Genomic DNA, 22,463 nt, shown 5'->3' with positions numbered 1-22,463 from the left:
GGCTCCCCCATATAATCTTGACCCAAATCCATCAATTGCTTACTTTTTGCCCCATTTGCTTCCTCTCTCTTCCTCCTTGTATATATTACCATATATAGCATATTTATATATTACACATTATATATATTTACATATATGATAAAAATAATATTTTTTTCTGAAATCATTTCAAGTAAGTCAGAAATTTCAAGTCACTTTATCCCTAAACACTTCAGTGTGAATTTCCTAAGAAAAAGGATATTCTCTTACATAACCACAGTACAGTTACAAAAATCAGGAAATTAAACATACCAACAATATACTATTGTCTGTTCTACAATCCATATTAGAATCTCGTCAATTGTCTCAATAGTGTTCTTTATACTTCTTTTATTTTCCCAGCCTAAGACCCAACCCAAGGTCTAAAATTGCTTTCAGTTGTCATATTTCTTTAGGAGGAAATATTTTGTTTTGGGGCTTTTTTCCTGAATCCCTGCCCCTACTGAGCAGTGCTTAACACAATGCTGTGAACTTAATAGAAACTCAGTAATCACTGAACTGAGTTTGGAACAAAGAGTTTAATAGTAATAATTGTAGCTTCTCACGCCCTATGGCAAAACTGTTGGTCATGTACCCAAGTCATTGCCCTGTTCCTTCAGGCTGGTGGATGTCACGGTGGTTGGATGGAAAGATGGGTAGACAGGTGGGCAGATGGATGGATGGTGGCTGGGATGGGGGTAGAGGGGCGGATACAGACTAGCTGGATAGGCTGACAGGTGGGTGGATGGGTGACAGAGGAGCGCAGATGGAATGCGGCGTAAGGGCGGTTGAATGGAGTCGGAGGGATGAGTGTTAAATGCGGGGAACTGGCGGCTGAATGTCGGTGGGTACCCGATATTCACAACGATGTGCTGGGTGAAGCACTTGGGTGGAGTCAGAAGTCCTGGCTCCTGCTTGCCTTCTCCCAGCAGGTTCTTGAAGAGCTCCTTGTTCCCACGAGGCCTCGGCAGCCTTCTCTGAAATCGAGGTTGCTGACTAGTTGGCCTTTATGATCCTTTCCCGTTTGGACCAAGTCTTGTCTCAGAAAACAGGAAGTGATGCTCCCAAGGCCATGATGGGGCCCAGGGTTGGGTCTGGTCAGCCTGGCTCTGAAGGGGCTGCGTTTCGCTGGTCCCGCTCCCCTGCCGCTGCGGGAACCCCAGAGGACCGGCCGGAAGGCGTGGGGCCCCCTCGTCCCCGCCGCCCGCCTCCCGCCGGCCTCAGCGGCACGAAGCCCCCGGCCCTCGCTGCCCGCAGGCTGAGCCGCGGCCTCTCCCCGGCCCTGCCTGCTCGCCCCCTCCCGGCTGCGCTCCCGGCTGCGCTCCCGCTGCCCGAGGCCTCTGTCGCAGCCTCAGCCCCGCACCTGCGGGCCTTCGCGCCCCCTCCGAGCCCGCAGGAGCTGCGGGCCTGGCTCCCCTCCCGCACGGGTGAGGGGCGTTAGCACTGCCCGCGGGGGCAGGGGGGCTCCGCTCAGGGCGCTTTCTGACGGGCCCCGCCTGCCTCCTGGGTCCCGAGGCAGGAGGCCCAGCGGGAGTGAAGAAGGCAGCAAACAGAGGCAGCAGCGATACGCGAGGGAAAAGAAAGCATTTTAGAAAGACGTCGGTATGCAATGTTGTAAAAGCCCTGTCAGAATAATGACCATGAAAACAAAATCAGAACTCATTTGGACTGCCGTATTTCTAGTACTGTTCTAATTTCGTGTGACTTCTGGTGGTGGCGGGCTTCCCTGGTGGCTCAGCTGGTAAAGAATCTGCCCACGACGTGGAAGGCCAGGGTTCGATCCCTGGGTTGGGAAGATCCCCTGGAGAAGGGAAAGGCTACCCACTCCAGTTTTCTGGCCTGGAGAATTCCAGGGACTGTATAGTCCACGGGGTCTCAAAGAGTCAGACACGACTGAGCGACTTGCACTTCCACTCTAGGGTGGCAGCAGCCCCCAGAATCTTTTCCTAAGGTAATGGCCTCCCTATGGGGAGTGTGGAGCCCTAAGATGCTGGAGCTGAGTGACCGAGGCGGGGGAACCGAGGCCTGGACACGCGATTCTGCACTCGCTGACTGGACGCCGCGTGGGACCCAGAGAAGCCGTGGGTCTGCCCCAGCCTCAGGCCCTGTCGCTCCCCAGGCCCACCTCCGTCAGACTGTCTCCCTCCTCCCAGACACACTCTCCGAGCTGGAGGGGTGAGGGGCTGCGTCTGGGCCGGGGCAGGGGCAGCGTGTCCGAGACGGCACAGCCAGCTCCACACAGAGCCGGGGCTTGGAGCTCACTGGTGGGGGACGCAGGGCGCTGCCGCCCGCGCCCTCGGCACCAGCGCAGACCCGAGGGCTGCACTGAGAGCCGTCCCGGCAGAGACCGGAGCTGTGACTGGGCCAGCGGTCCGCTTTGAGACTTGAAGCTGGACGAGACGGCGCGTGTGTTATTTCCACAGCCTTTTGCAGACATCAGCCAGCCTTCCGTTGTTTTCAGAACATGGATCTGGTGCCTCTTCACACTGTACACGCGGTCCTTGTTCAGCCCACTAACCTCCCCAAGCCCCAGCTGTGGGCCGTGGGAGCACAGAGACGGAGGACGCACCTGCTGCCCCAGGGGGTGAGGACAGGCTGGGGGAGCGGGCGCTGCGCGGGTCACAGGGGCGGGCAGAGGGGAAGGGGGAGCAGGAGAGCCTGCCCACCGAGCACGGTGAGGGTGGAGACGCCTGGAAACGGCAGTGGGCCAGACGTGGCAGGAGCTCTCTGTGTGTTCACCAGAGTCTGAAGCCGTGTCTCTGATCAGCGGGTGACTCTATTCCAGGGCTTCCCTGGTGGCTCAGAGGGTAACGAACCTCCCTGCAATGCAGGAGACCCGGGTTTGATCTCTGGGTTGGAAAGATCCTGGGAGAAGGGAATGGCAGCCCACTCCAGGATTCTTGCCTGGACAGTTCCATGGACAGAGGAACCTCGTGGGCTACAGTCCATGGGGTCTCGAAGAGTCAGAAATGACTGAGCAACCCAGCAAGCAAGGAAGCTCTTCCATCTGGCAATGGAGGGGCCCAGCCTCCTTCTGCATTGCAGCTTCACTGTCTTTGCCTTGCTCGTCTACATCAAACTAGCAAAAGAGAAAAAGCATGGAGAGTACCTGTGGGACGCTTTTTACGGGCCTCACCTAGAAGTGTCACACGTGATTTTGATCACATTCCATTGGCTAGCACACACATGGCCACCCCTAACTACAAGGAAGAAGGGAAATGTTTTTAAAGGTATTCTCAGGAAGAAAGAGTGGGTCTGGTAAATAGCTATGGCAGACACATGCTAATTGTACTGTCTCTTTAACGTGTTACTCACATCAGCAATACTGTGAAGTAAGGCATTAACACTACTTCCATTTTACAGATGAGAAAGTTCAGGCTTGAAAAGATTCCACAGTTGGCCCAAAGTCACAAGACTGGTACGTGGCTGAGCTGTGATTCAGTACTGGGTTGGTCTGTGTGAGTCTGAGGTCTATTCACTTAGCCAATACCATCAGGCCTCATCGATTCCCAGGACATACCCAGCACCACCAGGCCTCATTGCTTCCCAGAAAAGAGAAGAAACAGGAAGCAAACATGAGGGTGAGTCAAGAAAAATTTAAAAACCAAAGGAAGACAACAGAAAGGAAGCGAAGGGGAGGGAGGTGAGGATAGCAGCCAGCGGAGGAGGTCGAGCGTGAAGTTCACGAGAATCTTAGTAGTTCTTGCTATTACTCATGCTTAGGCCATGGTTACCACAGAAGTGCTCAGAAACAGGCCCCGTGAATCTCATCTAGGAACGCAGACAGAAAAGTCTTAAATAAAATACTAGCAAACAAACAAAAACAATAGCAAACAAAATCTAACAGCACATTTTAACATAGCACATTGTAGCTGACACGCATTGGAGGTGTTCCCCAATAAAATCAGATAAGAAAGAGGAAATAGAGGTGTTAGAATAAGAAAGGAGAAGTAAAAACTATCTCTTTTTGCAGATGATGCAACCATATGTATTTGGAAAAGCCCAGTGGTCATGTAAGGATGTGAGAGTTGGACTGTGAAGAAAGCTGAGCGCCAAGAATTGATGCTTTTGAACTGTGGTGTTGGAGAAGACTCTTGAGAGTCCCTTGGACTGCAAGGAGATCCAACCAGTTCATTCTGAAGGAGATCAGTCCTGGGTGTTCATTGGAAGGAATGATGCTGAAGCTGAAACTCCAATACTTTGGCCACCTCATGAGAAGTGTTGACTCATTGGAAAAGCCCCTGATGCTGGGAGGGATTGGGGGAAGGAGGAGAAGGGGATGACAGAGGATGAGATGGCTGGATGGCATCACCGACTCGATGCACATGAGTTTGGGTGAACTTCAGGAGTTGGTGATGGACAGGGAGGCCTGGCGTGCTGTGATTCATGGGGTTGCAAGGCGTTGGACACGACTGAGCGACTGAACTGAACTGAAAGAATATGGAAAAACTGCCCTGAATATTGAGAATTTAGTAAAAGAGTAAGATGAAATTAACACGCAGAAACCAAAAGTCTTCATAAATATAAAAAATAAAATAACAGCAGAGCAGACTACATTTATAATACAAAAACTTAAAAAGTATTTAAACATAAATTTTACAAGGAATGTGTAAAACCTACGGGAAGACAAAAAGAAGTTCCTGAAATGCAAATATGGGCACTGGAGCAGGCTGATGTACATGCCATGCTCTTGAGTAGAAAAATTTAAGGTTGTAAAAATGTCAGCTCTCCATAAGTTAATTTGCAAATTTAATGAGACCTCCCACTCCCAAAATGCCATCTTTTTTCCCCCTGGAGCATCAGAAGTTGATTATAAAATTTATAAGAATAAAAGCTAGTAAGAGTAGCCAGGGAAAAAAAACTTAAACAATAAGAGCAATAAGGGATCCTCACATTATAAGATATCAAGCATATTTTAAAGCTTCTGTAATTACAATAATGCAGTATTGGTGCACAGATTGATGAAAATCCAAAAATAGACCCAAGTGCATATGCAAATTTGATATACAATAAAGGCAGCCTTTCAAGTTAATGGAGGCAAAGAAGAGCATTTTAGTAAGTTGTGGTGAGACAGCTGGATAGCCACACAGAAAAAGGTAAAATCAGATTCGATCTTCACATTGCATGCCAGGATAAATTCCATATGAACTAGGAATCTAACTGTAAAAGCTAAAACAATAATGCTATAAAGAAAGCATATGTGAATTCCTTTATAACCTGGGGTTGGAAAAACATTTTCTTAACTATGACTAAAAGTGCAAAGCAATGAGGGGGAAAAATTACCAAAATTTTAGTTTTACCAAGTAAAATTACCAAATAAAAAAGTTTAAAATTTTCCATATAGAAAAATAAGCACAGTGACAAAAATGTTAAACTGGGAAAATATTTTTAAACTTACCTCACAAAGAGTACCCCTAACAACAACTCAGCAGAAAGTGGATAAAAAATTTGAATGGACAGTTCCCAGGAAAAAAAGCATATAGCCCCTAAACTTATGAAAATAGAAAATGGAAATTAACACTAAGTCAAGATATTACTACTTCTTACCTGTCATATCGGCAGACTTCAAAAACTTAACAACATATGCTGCTGGAGAAGCCATAGGGAAATAGTCACTCGCAGACAATCAGTCCAGTTCAGTCAATCCTGGGAGAAAAGCAAAAAATATGCAATCCCTATCAAGAATTTGGCAAATGGCAACCCACTCCAGTGTTCTTGCCTGGAGAATCCCAGGGATGGGGGAGCCTGGTGGGCTTCTGTCTATGGGGTTGCACAGAGTCGGACACGACTGAAGTGACTTAGCAGCAGCAGCAGCAAAATTATATAGGCATTTACCTTACCTTTTGTAAAGAGGCCTTTACCTTTTGAAAGTCGTTTCTAGGAATCTACCCCAAAGTACACCAAAAGAAATACAAAATGATATGGGCAAATGGTCTTCATTGAAGCATAAAAACACAAATATTTATCAATAAATAATTGGTTGAATAGCCTATGTACAATGTAATCCATACAATGGATTATCATCAGTTCAGTTCAGTTCAGTCACTCAGTCATGTCCAGTTCTTTGCAACCCCATGGACTGTAGCACGCCAGGCTTCCCTGTCCATCACCAACTCCTGGAGTTCACTCAAACTCATGCCCACTGAGTCAGTGATGCCATCCAGCCATCTCATCTGTTTCCCCCTTTCTCCTCCTGCCCTTAATCTTTCCCAGCATCAGGGTCTTTTCCAATGAGTCAGTTCCTTGCATCAGGTGGCCAGAGTGTTGGAGTTTCAGCTTCAGCATCAGTCCTTCCAATGAATATTAGGGAGTGATTTCCTTTAGGATGGACTGGTTGGATCTCCTTGCAGTCCAAGGAACTCTCAAGAGTCTTTCCCAACACCACAGTTCAAGAGCACCCACGGATTAGTGTTAGTCGTTAGTATTAGTCGCTCAGTCGTGGCCAACTCTTTGTGACCCTGTGGACTGCAGCCCACCAGGCTCCACTGTCCATGAGATTTTCCAGACAAGGATACTGGAGTGGGTTGCCATTTCCTTCTCCAGGCGATCTTCCCGACCCAGGGATTGAACCTGGGTCTCCTGCACTGCAGGCAGATTCTTTACCAACTAAGCTACAAGGGAAGCCCTGTTTCGATCATAGACCAGCAGTCAATTCTTTAAAAAAAAAAAAAACCCTCTGATCTGGGGCTCTCACTTCACCCCTCTTGCCTCCAGCTCTTTACAAACGCCCCTACTCACAGGCTTGACTATATTAACTAAATCCACCTCGTCTAAAGAGCAGTGAGTCACAAGCTCGACAATGGATTACTATGCAGCTATACAAAAGGGCGAGGACAGGGCCTTCCCGGGAAGTCCAGCGGTTAAGTATCCGCCTTCCAATGCCTTCCAATGCAGTGGGCTTGCTTTCAGCCCCGAGGCTGCTGAGCCTGTGGGCTCTGGAGCCCACTTGCCACAACTAGAGAGCCCACACGCAGTAAGGAAGCTCCCGTGTGCCGCAGCCAAGCCCCAACACAGCCAAAGGAAGACAGAAGGAACGAAGACCATCTCCAAATAATGCTACGAGCAGTTTCCAAGACATATTGTTCAGGGAGGTTGCCAGACAGCATGCACAGCTTGCCCTTTTTGTGTATAGAACAGGAAGAAACACACACACACACACATACACGTGTGTGTGTTTTATTTATATTTTTAAAAAGAAACAATTGAAGGAATCCCCAAAACTAATAAAAAGATGGTAGAAGTAGACTTATCTGAATGTACCTTGTTTTACAGCTTTGACTTGGGATCAAGTAAATAAAAGTGAAAAAAAGATCAAAGAATCTCAAAACGTCTTCAAAATAGCACAGGTCAACCTGCAAGATTCCTATAGCACTATTTAAAGACCCAGCTTTAACCCAGTTCCACCATCAGCTCTCGCTGTGACCTTCAGCCTCTGCGAGGCTCAGGTACGTCCCCTTCTAACCCCCTCTGCTCCGTTTGCTTATTTGGGAGACACAAATCCAGCGGGCCCACTGATTCCGGTGGTCACCACCCCTGTTCCTTTGTAAATGTCGACCCAACAAGTCACAGGTAGGGGGGACTGTTAACAGGAGTCGCAAGCCCTTCAGAGCATTTGTTCGCTCCATCAGTTAAAATTAGAGTTTCTACCTTGTGTGATGCTGAACACCAGTCGCCTAGTTTGAACTTAATGCTTCATAAACAAGGGTTCTTGAGCACTGTTGGTGTCCCTGAGCATGTATTTATTGAATCAAATAACTCTCTGGGGCTATTTTCAAATGTTTATTTGGCTAGCCAAAGAGTTGATCCATGTAAAATTGGGTGAGTCTTATGTAAGAATGCTGGCAAACCATGGAAGAAATGGTAATTACTATTAAAGGAGCAAGAAACAGACTGTACTGGAAGTCTGGACCCGAGTGCTAAAGCTGACTGATCTGAGCGCAGAACGACAAAATTAGAATTCTCATTCAGATCTTTACACACAAATTGGGAAGGAACTGAAGCTTTACTAACGTTGAACTGACTGCAAACTGACCTCTCCCAGTCAGGCAGCCACATGGTGGAGAGATGAGGGCAGGCTCTGGCCCTGAGTATTTCAAGGCATGGGTTTCACTTTTGCTCAGGAAGCTGAGTTTGCAAACTGCTTTTCATTGAATTAGTTCTCATGAAGTGGACAGATGGCTTTAAGAGACTCCCAAGAATCCACAGGCTGCTCCTTGGTGGCCAGGGGTTAAGAATCCATCTGCCAATCCAAAGGACACAGAGTTTGATCCCTGGCCAGGAAGATTCCACAAGCCTCAAGGCAAGTAAGCCCGGGTGCCTCCGCTTCCGAGCCTGCCGGCAGCAGCTACTGACACCTGGGTGCCCTGGAGCCCACACTCTGCAACAGGACAATGTGAAGTGAAAAAGTGAAAGTGAAAGCTGCCCAGGCGTGTCCGACTCTCTGTGACCCCATGGACTGCAAGCACGTCAGGCCTCCCTGTCCATCACCAACTCCCGGCGCTTTCTCAAACTCCTGTCCATTGAGTCGGTGATGCCATCCAACCATCTCATCCTCTGTCGTCCCCTTCTCCTCCCGCCTTCAAATCTTTTCCAGCATCAGGGTCTTTTCCAGTGAGTCGGCTCTTTGCATCATGTGGCCGAAGTATTGGACTTTCAGCTTCAGTCTAAGTGGAATGATAATCCTTGGGCTGTCTTCCCCCATGGGATACACATGACGTCATCTACGCAGGCTCCAGGGGTGACAGAGATGAGAAAGATCAGATGCTGTTGGAGCTCCCAGCCTGAAGGTGGAGGCAATGATACCAACACGAGGCCCAACGAGACAGACGCTTAGACCAAGGAAGGTCTGGCTGGGGTCAGCTTTCCCTTCTGCCTGATGCTCTGATTCCGATCATCCTCCTCCTGACCCTGCGTCCCTACCTGGAGCTCAGGGTCTTATCTCCCACAGCAATCAGGTTCCCGGAAGGAGACCTGTGATCTCAGCCACTGAGCTCACCCACCTGAGGGGAGGCGCGGCTGTCAGTGCCCAGGAGCCAGGGACCCGGGGCGGGGGGCAGGGGCACCCAGCCCACCCACCCGGCCTCCCCGCCTCGCGGCCTGAGGCTCTGCTGTTATCCAAGCAATGTGGGCTGGAAGTCAGTCTGCTTTCCAGGCACCCCGAGGGCTGGGTGCCCTATTCCACCCATCAAGATAATAACTAGGCAACTAGTAAATAGTAGAATGGAATCGATTTTGTAAAGGGCAAGCGGTTGGATGGCTCGGGGGCTGGGGCCAGGAAACCTGGGGCTGGCGGGGGCAGGGGGCTGGGGACGGCAGGGCAGGGCAGGTGGCTGTGCGGGGAAGATGGGCGGGGCACTGTGCCTGTGTCCCACCCAGAGCCATGTGCGCGGTGGTCCGGGGACCCTCCTCCCCGCCCGGCGCAGGCTCCAGCTGGGACCGGGTATTGAGGGGGGCGGGGTGCTGCTCGCCAGCGCAGATTTGCGCACAGGTCGAGGGCTCTGTCGTGGCCACCGGGGCAGTGGCATCCTCGCGTTCCCAGCACCTGCGCCCGACCTCGATCAGAGCCAGGGCTCATGGAGTACTTGGCGAAATGAACAAAGAAATAGAAATGCATTGGCTCAGAAACCAGAGGGGCGATGCGCGAAGGGGCAAGTCGCTCAGACCTGGACCCAGGGAGCCTGCCTTCTGTCATTTCCTACTGTGACCTTGGGTGTGTCATTTAATCTCTCCGCCCTCTGTTGCCTCATTTGTAAAAAGGACGAGGGGATTAAATGAATTGCGAGTCCAGGGCAGTGCCGGGCACCTGACAAGCTCTAGCTGTTGCAACTCGCAGGGCCATGGACCCTGGGGACGCGGCGTGTCAGGCAGCACTGTCACCTCCACGCACGTGCCAAGGTACCCCGTGCGTCCTCCCTGACAGCTCCCAGGGACCCCGTCTCCCTGACCTCATCTCCTTCCCTCCCCCTCCCCCTCCTCTCTGAGCTGCAGGCCTCCAGGCCTCCTCCCCCCTCAGGGGCGTCCGATGCCAAGCCAGTGATGGGACAGTCATCTAAGTCTTTCCTCCTCAAACCGTGGTCTTTGGACCTGCAGCACTGCCATCGCTGGGGAGCTTATGAGAAATGCAGACCCTCCAACCCCACCCTGGCCCACAGGATCCGAGCTGGCACTTCAGCGTGATCCCCGGCCTCTGTGTGCGCGTGAGAGCCTGGAGTGGTCCTCACCCCGGCCACGTGTCAGAGTCACCGGGAGCATTACTGAGAGCTGCCGGGGGTGATGCTCGTGTGTGCGCTCAGTCGCACCCCCCTTTCTGTGACCCCACGGACTGCAGCCCGCCAGGCTCCTCTGTCCATGGGATTCTCCAGACAAGAACACTGGAGTGGGCTGCCGTTTCCTCCTCCAGGGGGTCTTCCCGACTCAGGGATGGAACCCAAGTCTCTTGCCTCTCCTGCGCTGGCAGACTGATTCTTTACCACTAAGGCCACCTTGGAAGCCGGGGGTGACGCTTGGCCGTTAGTAACTTCGACAAGGCTCCCAGAGCCAAGAACCAGTGACTAGACAAGTGCCCTCCCTCTATTCAACCAGGGTCCGATCTGGCCGGGGAAGAACGGGTCGTGGAGCACAGGCTCCCTCCTCCTGACGGGACACCGTGACAAAGGAAGAGCTCGGCCCTGTTCCAGGCCCCCTGGAAATGGTCGTGGATGAGACTCTCTTCTGACCCTGAGTTGCTCCTGGTCTCGGGAGGGAGACACTCAAGGGAGGAACAGACAGCAAGGCCAGGTGGGAAGGGCTGGGGTCTTGATGCAAACTCGGGAAGCACAGAAGAGAGAATGAAGGACTCAGCTCGGGGAGCCTGGAGGGGACGTAAGGGGTGGGTGGTCTCTGAGCCTTGTCCTGAAGATCTGGAATTTGGCAAATGCAAGAAGGAAGAACATTCCAGAAAGAAGGAACAGCACTGTGAAGGCACGAATTCAGTCAGGCTTCATGGTGAATGGGGCCTGGTGAGAAGCTCAAGGGGGTGGTGCCTAGCGTTTGAAGCCTATCGCCTGGCGGGAGGCGAGGATGGAGGTGCCGTCACCAGGCGGACATAACTGCTGCGAGGGCGTCTGCACTTCATCCCGAGCGCAACAGGCCGGCGCTGGAGGGAGGGGCAGAGACAGAGCCATGCCTGGCTTTCACGGTCACTGGTGGCAGAGCGGAGAGTGGGCTGGGGGGACACGCTGGGGGAAGGGGGCGCATGAGACCTGGAGAGAGTGGCCGGAGTGGGGAGGCGGAGCCCGGGGCAGGTGATGGAGCAGAGGCGTCGGGAGGGCCGCGTGGGGCCGGCCACGCCCGGGGTCTAGAGCAGGGAGCTCGGTGTGCGCTCGGAACCTGAGATTTAGTCTCTCAGTTGTGTCCAACTCTTTGCGACCCCGTGGACTAGAGCCCTCCAGGCTCTTCTGCCCATGGGACTTCCCAGGCCAGAATACTGGAGTGGGTAGCCGTTCCCTTCTCCAGGGGATCTTCCCGACCCAGGGATCAAGCCCAGGTCTCCTGCACTGGGCGGATTCTCTATGGCTGAGCCACGGGCTCGCCCGGGGCCCTAGGTGCCTTATCATAGTCCTCCGCCGGCCGTGACGTGAGGACTGACTGCGCAGTGCGGACGCGCTCACAGGAAGCTGCTTGGTGCGCTGCCGGCGCTCAGCCAGCGCTGGTTTGCGGCCCTGCTGATCCAGACACCAAACTGTCGCGCTGCGCTCTCTCAGTCTCCGCGGTGCCAGGAGCACTGGGATGCTTGGGACTGTATCTCCCTGCTCCCTGGATCTTGAGATGGGCCCAGCTGACTGAATTCTGAGCAGCAGACTGTGGGGCACATGGCGTTCTCCGCGTCCCAACCTAGCTCAGAAAGCCTCCCGGGATGCCGCCCCTCTCCTCCTCCTGCGGCAGGATGTCCAAGCTCAGAGTGGCCTGGTGTGTGTGTGGGGGGGGGGGGTGTGGGGGGGGTCAAAATGATAAAGACCAAAGACCATCGCTTCCTTCCTCCTTGATGGCAACTCGGATCCATTCTTCTGTCGCCTGGCTGGCATCATGGAAGAATCAGCTGTCCCACAGAAGTTCATTATCCAATCCAGATAGTAAAGCACGTCAGAAGAACTAGGTTGGAGTCCCCTCTCTGATTTTAACTGAGTGGCCTTGAGCGAGACACTTGACCTTTCCGAGCCTTGATCAAGAAAATGGGGATAAACTCATTTACGGGGCTGCCAAGAAAAAGGGTATGTGTAAATGTTCTTTGTAAATTTATATAACAATGGTTGATTTTCTTTAAGATGTGGTCATCTGGTATGCCTCATTTAGATCCATTTGTTAGTGGATCTAAGAAATAATAAAAAATTTGGATGGCCAGAATGATCATTTTGGACGTTGATCATTGCCCTCAATATGAATGGACAGTTCCCTCTGGGCTTGTAGAGACGGGGGTGGGGAGGCTGCCTGCTACTTCCTTGAGTAGCCCCATATCACTGTCTAGGACTTGCTATTGCTCATGTTAAGGCTATAGTGAAAGATGAAAATCGTACATTAATACATATAAATATAGAAAACTATATATATGTATAATTTTTAAACTTTGGGTCTGTGAGATCAACAGTCAGCCATGGTTAAGAAGACCCAACCCTTAGCAAGCTTGCAGGGTCACCTGGGAAGTCCTGGCCCTGCTTTGCCCCTGGGTTCCTGGTACTCGTGTGTGTGTGTGTGTGTGTGTGTGTGTGTGTGTTAGTCACTCAGTCGTGTCTGACTCTTTGTGACCCCATGGACTGTAGCCCACCAGGCTCCTCTGTCCACGGAGTCCTCCAGGCAAGAACACTGGAGTGTGTAGCTACTCCCTTCTCCAGGGCACGTTCCCAACCTAGGGATCGAACCTGAGTCTCCTGCATCGCAGGCGGACTCTTTACCATCTGAGCCACCAGGGAGGCCCTCCTGGTGCTCTTATGCTCCTTGAAAACCCAGCTCGAGGTTGACCCCTGAGCCCCGCCACCGCACACCCCCGGGCTCCTTCCGAATTCTCCCCGCAGGGGCTCAGCAGGCCGTAGCGCACACTTCCTCATCCCCCAGTGCTCGCAGGGAGGAGCTGGGTCACCGGCCTCTTCACCCTGGACCTCACACACTGCTTGGCACCTAGTGGGCACTCAGGAAGTTTTGCTAAATGAATGACTCATAGATCCAGTCATTTTGAATAATGATGAGAACTATATCACCTCCCACTGAAAAATCATTTCTCTTTATTTTTGAGTCATACTTAGAGTCTGAACTATTCCCTTCGTTTCAATTACATTAGCTAATTAGTGCCATGCTTAAGCGTTTTCTTGGTTATTTTCCACTAAAGATATCATCGGTTTCCATAAATAATTTAGGTGCACACTGTATCCCATTTAGAAGACAGTAAGCACCTCCAGATACTTCTGAAGAGGCTGGAGCTAGAAAGAGCAGGCAGCCACCCTGAAGGCTTCTTAACAAGACAGGTGCTGGACAGGACAGATAGCTCCATGCCAGGCTGTCCTTTCCAAAGACGGCCGCGATAGAGCCTCCATCTCATGTGCGTGTCTGCAACAGGACCCTGACACTCCTCCCAGCAAGAGGGGCACACGTCTGCTCCCCACCGAATCCGGATGGACTCGTGATTTCTTTGACTGATGGGGAAAGCAGCACTGCAGAGCCGTGATGCCTCACTTCCTGGGGCCATCTGCTCCCTTACTCACCCCCACACCCACAAATGCTCCTTCTAGCCTCAAATTCAAGAATATTTCTGAATCTGCCTCTCACAGGCTTCTGTAATCTGACTCGTCTGGCCTCTTTGATGTTATTTCAAATGGCATCTTCCAGTCCCTCTTATAACCTACATACACACGTTAAGAAGAATATTCTTTCTTCAAAGGAGGCATATAGATGGCCAATGAGCATATAAAGATGCTCAGCACCACTAATTAGGGAAATGCAAATCAAAACTGCGATGAGATAGCACTTCACACACAACAGAATACTACTCAGCCATGAAAAAGAATAAAATTTTGCCATTTGAGACACAGGGGTGGATCAAGAGGGCATCATGCTAAGTGAAATAAGTCAGAGAAAGACAAATGCTGTATGATTCGATTACATGTGGACTCTAAAAAGCAAAACAAACAGACAAACATAGAACAGAAACAGTCACAGACCGAGACACGAGAACAGAGGGGAGGAGGCCGGGATAACGGGAGAAACGGGTAGAGGAGGTTAGAGGTGCAGCCGTCCGTTACAGAATAAACAAGTCAGTGGGAGGGATGTAATCAACAGTTACATAGCATATGGTGACAAGTAGTGACTCAGCTTACGATTATGATTATTCTGAAATGTATAGAAATACGAGATCACCACAGTGTACGCTAGGAGCTAGCACGTGTTGTAGGTCAATTACACTTCAAAAACAAATAAATTAATGAACTCATAGAAAAAGCAATCAGACTTGAGTCTACCAGAGGCGGCAGGGGCGGGGGAGCGTTGGGGAAGGGGAAATTGGATGAAGGTAGTCAAAGGTACAAACATCCAGTTATAAGATAAGTAAGTACCAGGGATGTGATATACACGACAGACTTAACACTGCTGTGTGTTACAAATGAAAGCAGTCAAGAAGGAAAATCTTCAGAGCTTGCGTCAGTTCAGTTCAGTTCAGTCGCTCAGTCGTGTCCGACTCTCTGCGACCCCATGGACTGCAGCATGCCAGGCCTCCCTGTCCATCACCAACTCCTGGAGCTTGCTCAAACTCCTGTTCATCGAGTCAGTGATGCCATCCAGCCATCTCATCCTCTGTCGTCCCCTTCTCCTCCTGCCCCCAATCCCTCCCAGCATCACAGTCTTTTCCAATGAGTCAACTCTTCACATGAGGTGGCCAGAGTACTGGAGTTTCAACGCTTTAGCATCATTCCCTCCAAAGAAATCCCAGGACTGATCTCCTTCAGAATGGACTGGTTGGATCTCCTTGCAGTCCAAGGGACTCTCAAGAGTCTTCTCCAACACCACAGTTCAAAAGCATCAATTCTTTGGCGCTCAGCTTTCTTCACAGTTCAACTCTCAGATCCATACATGACTACTGGGAAAACCATAGCTTGCATCATGAGGAAACAAATTTTTCTATTTATTTCTACTGTGAGATGATGAATATTCACTAAACATGACAATAATTTCATGATGTATGTCAGTAAGATCATTATGCTGTACACATTAAACATACAGTACCAAATATCTGTTACACCTCAACACACAGCACTGAGTGTCTGTTACACCTCAACATAGAGTACTGACTGACTGTTACACCTCAACACACAGCACTGAGTGTCTGTTACACCTCAACACACAGCACTGAGTGTCTGTTACACCTCAACATAGAGTACTGACTGACTGTTACACCTCAACACACAGCACTGAGTGCCTGTTACACCTCAACATACAGTACTGAGTGTCTGTTACACCTCAACATAGAGTACTGACTGTTACACCTCAACACACAGTTCTGAGTGTCTGTTACACCTTAACACATGGCACTGAGTGTCTGTTACACCTCAACATACAGTACTGAGTGTCTGTTATACCTCAACGCACAGTACTGAGTGTCTATAATACCTCAACATTTAACACTGACTGACTGTTACATCTCAACACACAGTACTGAGTGTCTGTTACACCTCAACATATAACACTGACTGTCTGTTACACCTCAACATACAGTACTGAGTGTCTGCTACACCTCAACATACAGCACTGACTCTCTGTTACACCTCAACATATAGCACTGACTCTCTGTTACACCTCAATATACAGTACTCACTCTCTGTTACACCTCAATAAATCTGGGGGAGAAAATAGGAAAGAGGTATTGGGAGGATGTGGAGAGATTGGGCCGTTGTGCCCTGTTGCTGGGGCAGGGAAAACAGTATGGAGGTTCCTCAAGAAATTACAAAAAAAAGAATTACCATGTAACGTAAGAATTCTACTTCAGGATATATATTCCCAAAATTTAAAAACAGAATCTCAGAGAGACATTTGTAGATCCATGTTCATGACAACACTACTCACAATGGCTGAAATGTGGGAGAAACCTAAGTGTCCATTGATTGATGCATAGATAAACAAAACGTGGCATATACATATAATGGAATATTATTCAGCCATACAAAGGGAAGAAACTCTGACATACAGTACAACATAGATGAAACTAGAGGACATTATGCTAAGTGAAATAAGCTTGTCAAAAAAAGGCAAATATTATATGATTTCACTTATATGAAGTACTGAGAGTAGGCAACATCACCGAGACAGAAGGTAAGAATATGCCTGCCAGGGACTCGGGGAGGGGAACCAGGAGTTACTGCTTTGTGGGAACAGAGTTTCAGTTTTACAAGACGAAAAGAGTTATGGAGATGGATGGTAATGCTTGCATAACTTTATAAATGTATTCAATACAACCGAACTGAACACTGAAAAATGGCTAAGATGGTACATGTTATGCTACATGTATGTTAACACATTTTTTTTTAATGAAAAAAACAAAAAAAGAAAGAACCTTCCCATTAAGTCACATTGATCTGCAGTTCTCATTCTCCATAACTCACTGTGGGTCACTCGCCCTTTACCTTCTACTCAAGCGGTGCCCAGGGCCTGAAGGCCTTCTCCAGTCGTCTCAGCTGTTCTTAAGCATTATTCATTCTATGGATAGGTTTAGGCAGGGCTGTACTCATCCGATTTTCAGCTGTGGAGCCATTGATGTGAGCTTCCCCGGTGGCTCAGGGTAAAGAATATGCCTGCCAATGCAAGAGACACAAGAGATGTGGGTTTGACCCCTGGGTGGGGAAGATTCCCTGGAGGAGGGTACGGCCACCTACTCCAGTACTCTTGCTTGGAGCATCCCCTGGACAGAGGAGCCTCGGGGGCTACAGTCCACAGGGTCACAGAGGGTGAGACGCTATTGAAGTGGCTGAGCAGCATCCATCGATAGAGGGGGTCAAAATATTAAACTGTCTCCATGCTGGTTGGTGACTATCTGCTTCCCCAGGCTCCGCCACCCCAAATCCCCCAATCCCTCCCTCTGCTGCTCTATCCCTTGGGCCACAGTCTGCTCTGTTCTGACTGGTCAGTGCCTGTGCTTCAACATTTAACACTGTGCCTCAACATTTAACACATTAACATTCCAACACCTTTGGAATTAGGTTCAGCTGCGTACAACAGAAAAAAGCAGGGGGGAGGGTGGGCGGGGCACTTAAACAGATAGTTTACTTCTCTACACAGAAAACGACAGAGATAGGCAGTCCAGGGGCTTTCTGGTGACTCCACAGTCATCCGATACCCAGACTCCTCTCAGGTTCTATTATCCTCAGTACACATTATCTATCTGCAAGATCGGTTCACACTCCAAAGAGGATTCTAGAGCTGCAACCATCACATCAATGCTCCGTACCAGCAGAAGCAAAAACATACGGGGCAAGGGACTCTCCTCCCAGCTGAATCAGATCCTTGAAGCAGCCTTTCTAGAAGTCCCACACCACACTTGTGCTTTCGCTTCTTTGGCCAGAACTTAGTCACAGGCCCGTGTCTAGCAGCAAGGAAGGCTGGGAAATGTAGTCTTGGCTTTTTTATTAACGTAAAAGAGGAGAATGAACGGTGAGGGGCACTTAGCAGTTTCTTAGTACAAGACTTCCTTGTGAAACCAGTCCCCTAGGATGTATCACACATCCCCAAAACCACCCAGCTTATCTTCACTGTTAAACATCCAAGGTTTTCTGTAAAAATAATAATAGTGGTAGTTATCATTTACTGAGCCTTACAATGTGCCAGACAGTAGGTGACCGACCTGCCTTATTTATTTAATCCTCCTAAGATCCCTATATGCAGATATTAACTATCATTACCCCCAATTTGCAAGTAAGGAAAAGGAGGCTCAAATGGAGGTTCAGTATTACTTGCCTAGGGCCACAAAGCTAGGAAAGGCGGCCTCGGGATTTGACTCATTAGCTCGCTGTGACAAGAAAGCAGGTCGCCTTAAAGCACCCAGCATGGTCCACGAAGAGAAGACGATATTAAAAGAAACAAATAAAACCCTGTTGGCTGCTCGAGGAATTAATTCAGCATAAAGATAAAACGGGAACTAGACAACGGGCTTAGTGGAGTGATCTGGGCCTTCTCCAGATACAGGAAACCACAAGTCTGAGAAACAGGCAGGAGATGCAGGCTACGGCTTCAAAAACCGGAAGATTTGCAAGACCATGAGGCAAAGCAGGGGTTGACGCTGCCCCCTCTTTGGGGTCTTCTGGCCAACGGTCCTCAGGGACAGGTTAGGCTCCGGGAATGACCCAGTGTGGCTTCTTTCAAAAGCAGGAAGAATTTTCACTTTATCCTCCATCTCCTGCTTGTTTGGATTGCTTTAATTTTTTATTGTTACTTATTAAGCAGTTGAAACATCCATGATGTCATCTTCTGCAGCAACCACATATCCAGTCAACTCACTAGGCATCTGCCTTCAGTCACCTGTAAGTTATAATATTGTTACCGTGATCATTCGTTCAACAGAAGTAATTCATGCAGGCAGCAGAGGCCGCTGAGAGTCGTTTCAGCTTTTTTTCGTAACAGTCCCATAGATTTTAGTTCCAGCCTGGGATACCTCTCTCCTCTTGGAAAAGCAGGACTGGACTCTTCCTTTGGCTCTAAAAAGTGTTTATTATGAAGACTTTCCAACATATACCAAAGGGTTAGGTGGCATCACATGAAATTGCCATTGTGAAGCTCCAAAATGGTTACATAAATAGCAACACTATCATATGACTTAAATTAATATCGCTTCCCAGCTGGCTCAGTAGTAAAGAACCCACCTGCCAATGCAGGAGATGCAAGAGTCTCAGGTTCAATCCCTGGGTCGGGAAGATCCCTTGGAGGAGGAAATGGCAACCCACTCCAGTATTGTTACCTAGGAGACCCCCTGGACTGAGGAACCTGGTGGGCTCCAGTCCATAGGGCTACAAACAGTGGGACATGACCGAGCGTGCATGCATAAATTAATATCGTAATACAATGATCCCCTAGACCCATCACCAATCAATCAGCTCAAGGCCAACCTTGTCTCATCTAGACCTCCACACACCCTCCTCCGCCATGGATTATTTTAAAGCACATTCCAGACCTCGCATTATTTTACCCACAAATATTTCAGTATGTAGTCCTGAGCAATCAGGGCTCTTTTTAAGTATCATCCCTAAACCAGTTGAACATTCCCTAAAATTAAAATCATTCGTTGACATCAGTAGATATCCAGTCAGTGTTCAGATTTCCTCAACTGTCTCACGACTCTCTTTCTGTTTGGTGGGAGGCTGTTTATTTTGCTTGTTTGTTGTTGCTGCTTCGGACCACACCACCCAGTGTGTGGGACGCTAGTTTTCCCAGCCAGGGATCGAACCCACGCCCCCGACGCTGGAAGCGCAGACAGCGAATTGCTGGACCACGAGCGTCTTAGGTTTTACTGTCGTTGTTGCTTCTTAGTTTATTAGTAAGAATCAGAATCCAAATAAAGTTCATATGTTATCATGGGTTGGTATTTCTCTTGCTGCTGCTGCTGCTAAGTCGCTTCAGTCGTGTCCGACTCTGTGCGACCCCATAGACGGCAGCCCACCAGGCTCCCCATCCCTGGGATTCTCCAGGCAAGAACACTGGAGTGGGTTGCCATTTCCTTCTCCAATGCATGAAAGTGAAAAGTGAAATTGAAGTCGATCAGTCGTGTCTGACTCCTAACGACCCCATGGACTGCAGCCTACCAGGCCCCTCCGTCCATGGGATTTTCCAGGCAAGAGTACTGGAGTGGGTGCCATTGCCTTCTCCGGTGGTATTTCTCTTGAGCTTCTGTTAGGTTCATCTATAAGTTCCCCTTCTGTTTCATTTGAAGTTATTTTGATTTGCCTTTTGTTCTTTTTCTTTACAATCTCCTGTGGATGAAATCTACAGTGTTCTTCCTTTAGACAGGATCTGGCTGCAGTCCCTGTAACTCAGAATTACCTCTAGAGGCTTGATCAGATTCAGGCTTGATTTTTTAAGTTTTTTGGCAGGAGTACTTCAGAGATGGTGCTGTGGTCTTCCATCAGAAGGAAAATAAAAATAATTTCCAGCTGTCATCATTTATGATGTTAGCTGTCATTGACAACCACTGCCTAGATTCATTGTGTTCTAAATGGCCGTAAACCAACCTTGGTGACAGACAGATGGCAAGATTCCGCTAAAGGACTTCTCTTGTTCTCCTCCCTTCCCCACCCCACCCCCTCACCCTGGCGGTGTTCCTTGAGAAGCCTCATCCAGGCTAGGATGGGGCTGGATGCTGCACTTCCCATCCACCTCTCTCCTCTTCTCCACAGCCTGCCCCTCAAGCCCGTGGGGGACACACATTAGTGGAAGGCTGGGGAAAGAGAACAACCTTGAGTTGGGCCTCGCCCTGCGGATGCCAGCCTTGGAGGTTGCTAGGATACGCGGCTCCCAGAGCCTCCTCGCAGCGGCGTCCTTCTGCAGCAGCGCAAAGACACTGGATGGGCTGGCCGTGCAATGGCGGGGGCAGGGGTAGTGAAAGGTAGCACCCAACAGGCAGGCCTGCCAAGGAAGAGAAGGCCGAGGTCCCTCCTGGCCTTCCGTGAAGCTGGGACCTGTTCCCCCAGAAGCATCTCTACATGGAGATGAATTCTAACACCTATGGTGAAGGCAACTCTAAATTTCAAAAGTCCCCAGTCCCCCCTTCTCCTGATACTTGCATTTCTTCTGCAACACGCCCTTCTATATATAATTCGGAAGATATAGCCTGAATAAATGAATGAATGTGGGAATGACTGTCAGCCCTCTCCCCAGCCCCCGTCTGGCTGGCAAGCTTCTGATCTACTTTAAGATTCAGCCACGGGCTGCATCCTTATCCTCAAAACGCCCTTCCCTCAGGCTCCCAGGCAGATTCAGACACCCACTCCCCGTGCTCACACTTACCCACAACATCAAAATTACCTGTTAAAGTGTCCCCACGGGCCTCATCCTCCTCTGGACCCCCATACTTGGCAAGGTGCTAAAGTGTCCCCACTGGGCCTCACTCTCCTCTGGACCCCATACTTTCCAAGGTGCCTTGCCCAGGTCAGTTTTGATGCATGAGTGAAAGGGCTCCGTTGCATGCCTCTGGCAACAGGGAGCTCACTACCACAAATCACCGCATTCTAGGCAGCTTCAAAGCTTTTCCTTATGCACAGCTGAAATATGTCTACCAGAAACCTCCTCCTAGGACCCTTGGTGAGCCTGCCAGTGCCACAGTGAGCGAGCCAGCTGCCTCTTTCACAAAACCACCCGTCAGAGTTGAATCGCGCTTCATTCCTCTCTGTAGCACCTACCAAGAAGCAGTGGGGAAATGGCCAGACGTTCATGTTCGAAGTCACCAAGCTTGACTTCACAGAAGCTTCCCTATGGTTAGAGTCGTTGGTCCCATTAAGCATTTAGGCACTTGTACCCCGGTCTTGCACCCCAAAAACTGCATCTTGACTCAAAACCACCGGGCACAGGCCCAGATGCCAGAGAGCTCAGGCGGAGGGCACCGGTGGGGCCCTGCAGGCCTCCTGGGCGTGAGGGCATCCATCCCGGCCCTTTCCTGGCACAGGTGAGCAGATGTCAGGCCCAGGCAGTAGGCACCGTGTTCTCAGGATCATACAGGAGAAAGTGTGTAGAGTTCAAACAAAAGCCAAGACAGGTGGGGAGAGAGAGGAGGGAGGCAGGCAGAGAGGAGGCAGTGACATGCACCATCGAACGCCACAGTTGATCTGCCATGAGCCAGCCTGCTGGGGTTTATGTGCCCCCATCCCTGGGGTGGCAGAATAGCTGAAATGCTCTTCTCAGGACCGAACTCCTCAAATCCCAGCAACGGCTTTTCCGGGTCTACCCCGGGGCTCAGTGACAGCAGTTCAGAGAATAACCCTGCCCTGACAAGCCGGCTGGGGGCAGGCTCCTGCCGAAGACTGCCAGGGAGCTTAACCCAGGCACAGGGATGACAGTTGGCCCTATGTTCCCACGGCCTTGAGATTAAGGGCTCTGGAGCCAGGGCTTCCCCCGTGGTGCAGGGGTAAAGAGTCTGCCAGTGCAGGAGACACAGGAGGGTTCCACCCCTGGGTCGGTAGGATCCCCGGAGGGGGAAATGGCAGTGCACTCCAGTATTCCTGCCTGGACAATCCCATGGACAGAGAGGCCTGGCGGGTACATACAGTCCATGGGGTTGCAAGAGTCGGGCCCCACTGAGCCACTGGGCACACAGGCACACTTTGGAGCCAACCTGCCTGGGTGCAAAGCCTGGCTTTCCCTCTCACCAGTCTCATGACCTTGGGCAATCATTGTCCTCACCCAGCCTCGATGTCAGTGGGGAGTTAACGTTTATAAAATGAATAAAGTGATAT

General features: G+C 50.0%; 2 long non-coding RNA genes across 2 annotated transcripts; one reads left to right on the top strand and one right to left on the bottom strand.

The window, feature by feature from the left end:
* Positions 1-538: 538 nt before the first annotated feature.
* LOC133255101 (uncharacterized) lies at positions 539-1,765 on the bottom strand. The gene is made up of 2 exons (XR_009738880.1): positions 1,016-1,765; positions 539-981 (listed from the first exon to the last, which is right to left on the bottom strand). It is a non-coding gene; the product is annotated as an uncharacterized LOC133255101 (long non-coding RNA).
* Positions 1,766-1,913: 148 nt separating this feature from the next.
* LOC133255103 (uncharacterized) lies at positions 1,914-10,045 on the top strand. Its single transcript, XR_009738883.1, has 3 exons — positions 1,914-2,602; positions 3,382-3,599; positions 3,992-10,045. It is a non-coding gene; the product is annotated as an uncharacterized LOC133255103 (long non-coding RNA).
* The last annotated feature ends 12,418 nt before the right edge of the window (positions 10,046-22,463 follow it).

Source organism: Bos javanicus, chromosome 10 (genome assembly GCF_032452875.1).
Source record: "Bos javanicus breed banteng chromosome 10, ARS-OSU_banteng_1.0, whole genome shotgun sequence".
Lineage (NCBI taxonomy): Eukaryota > Metazoa > Chordata > Mammalia > Artiodactyla > Bovidae > Bos > Bos javanicus.
The sequence above is the reverse complement of the archived record's forward strand: the minus strand, read 5'-3'. Positions and strand labels throughout refer to the sequence as shown.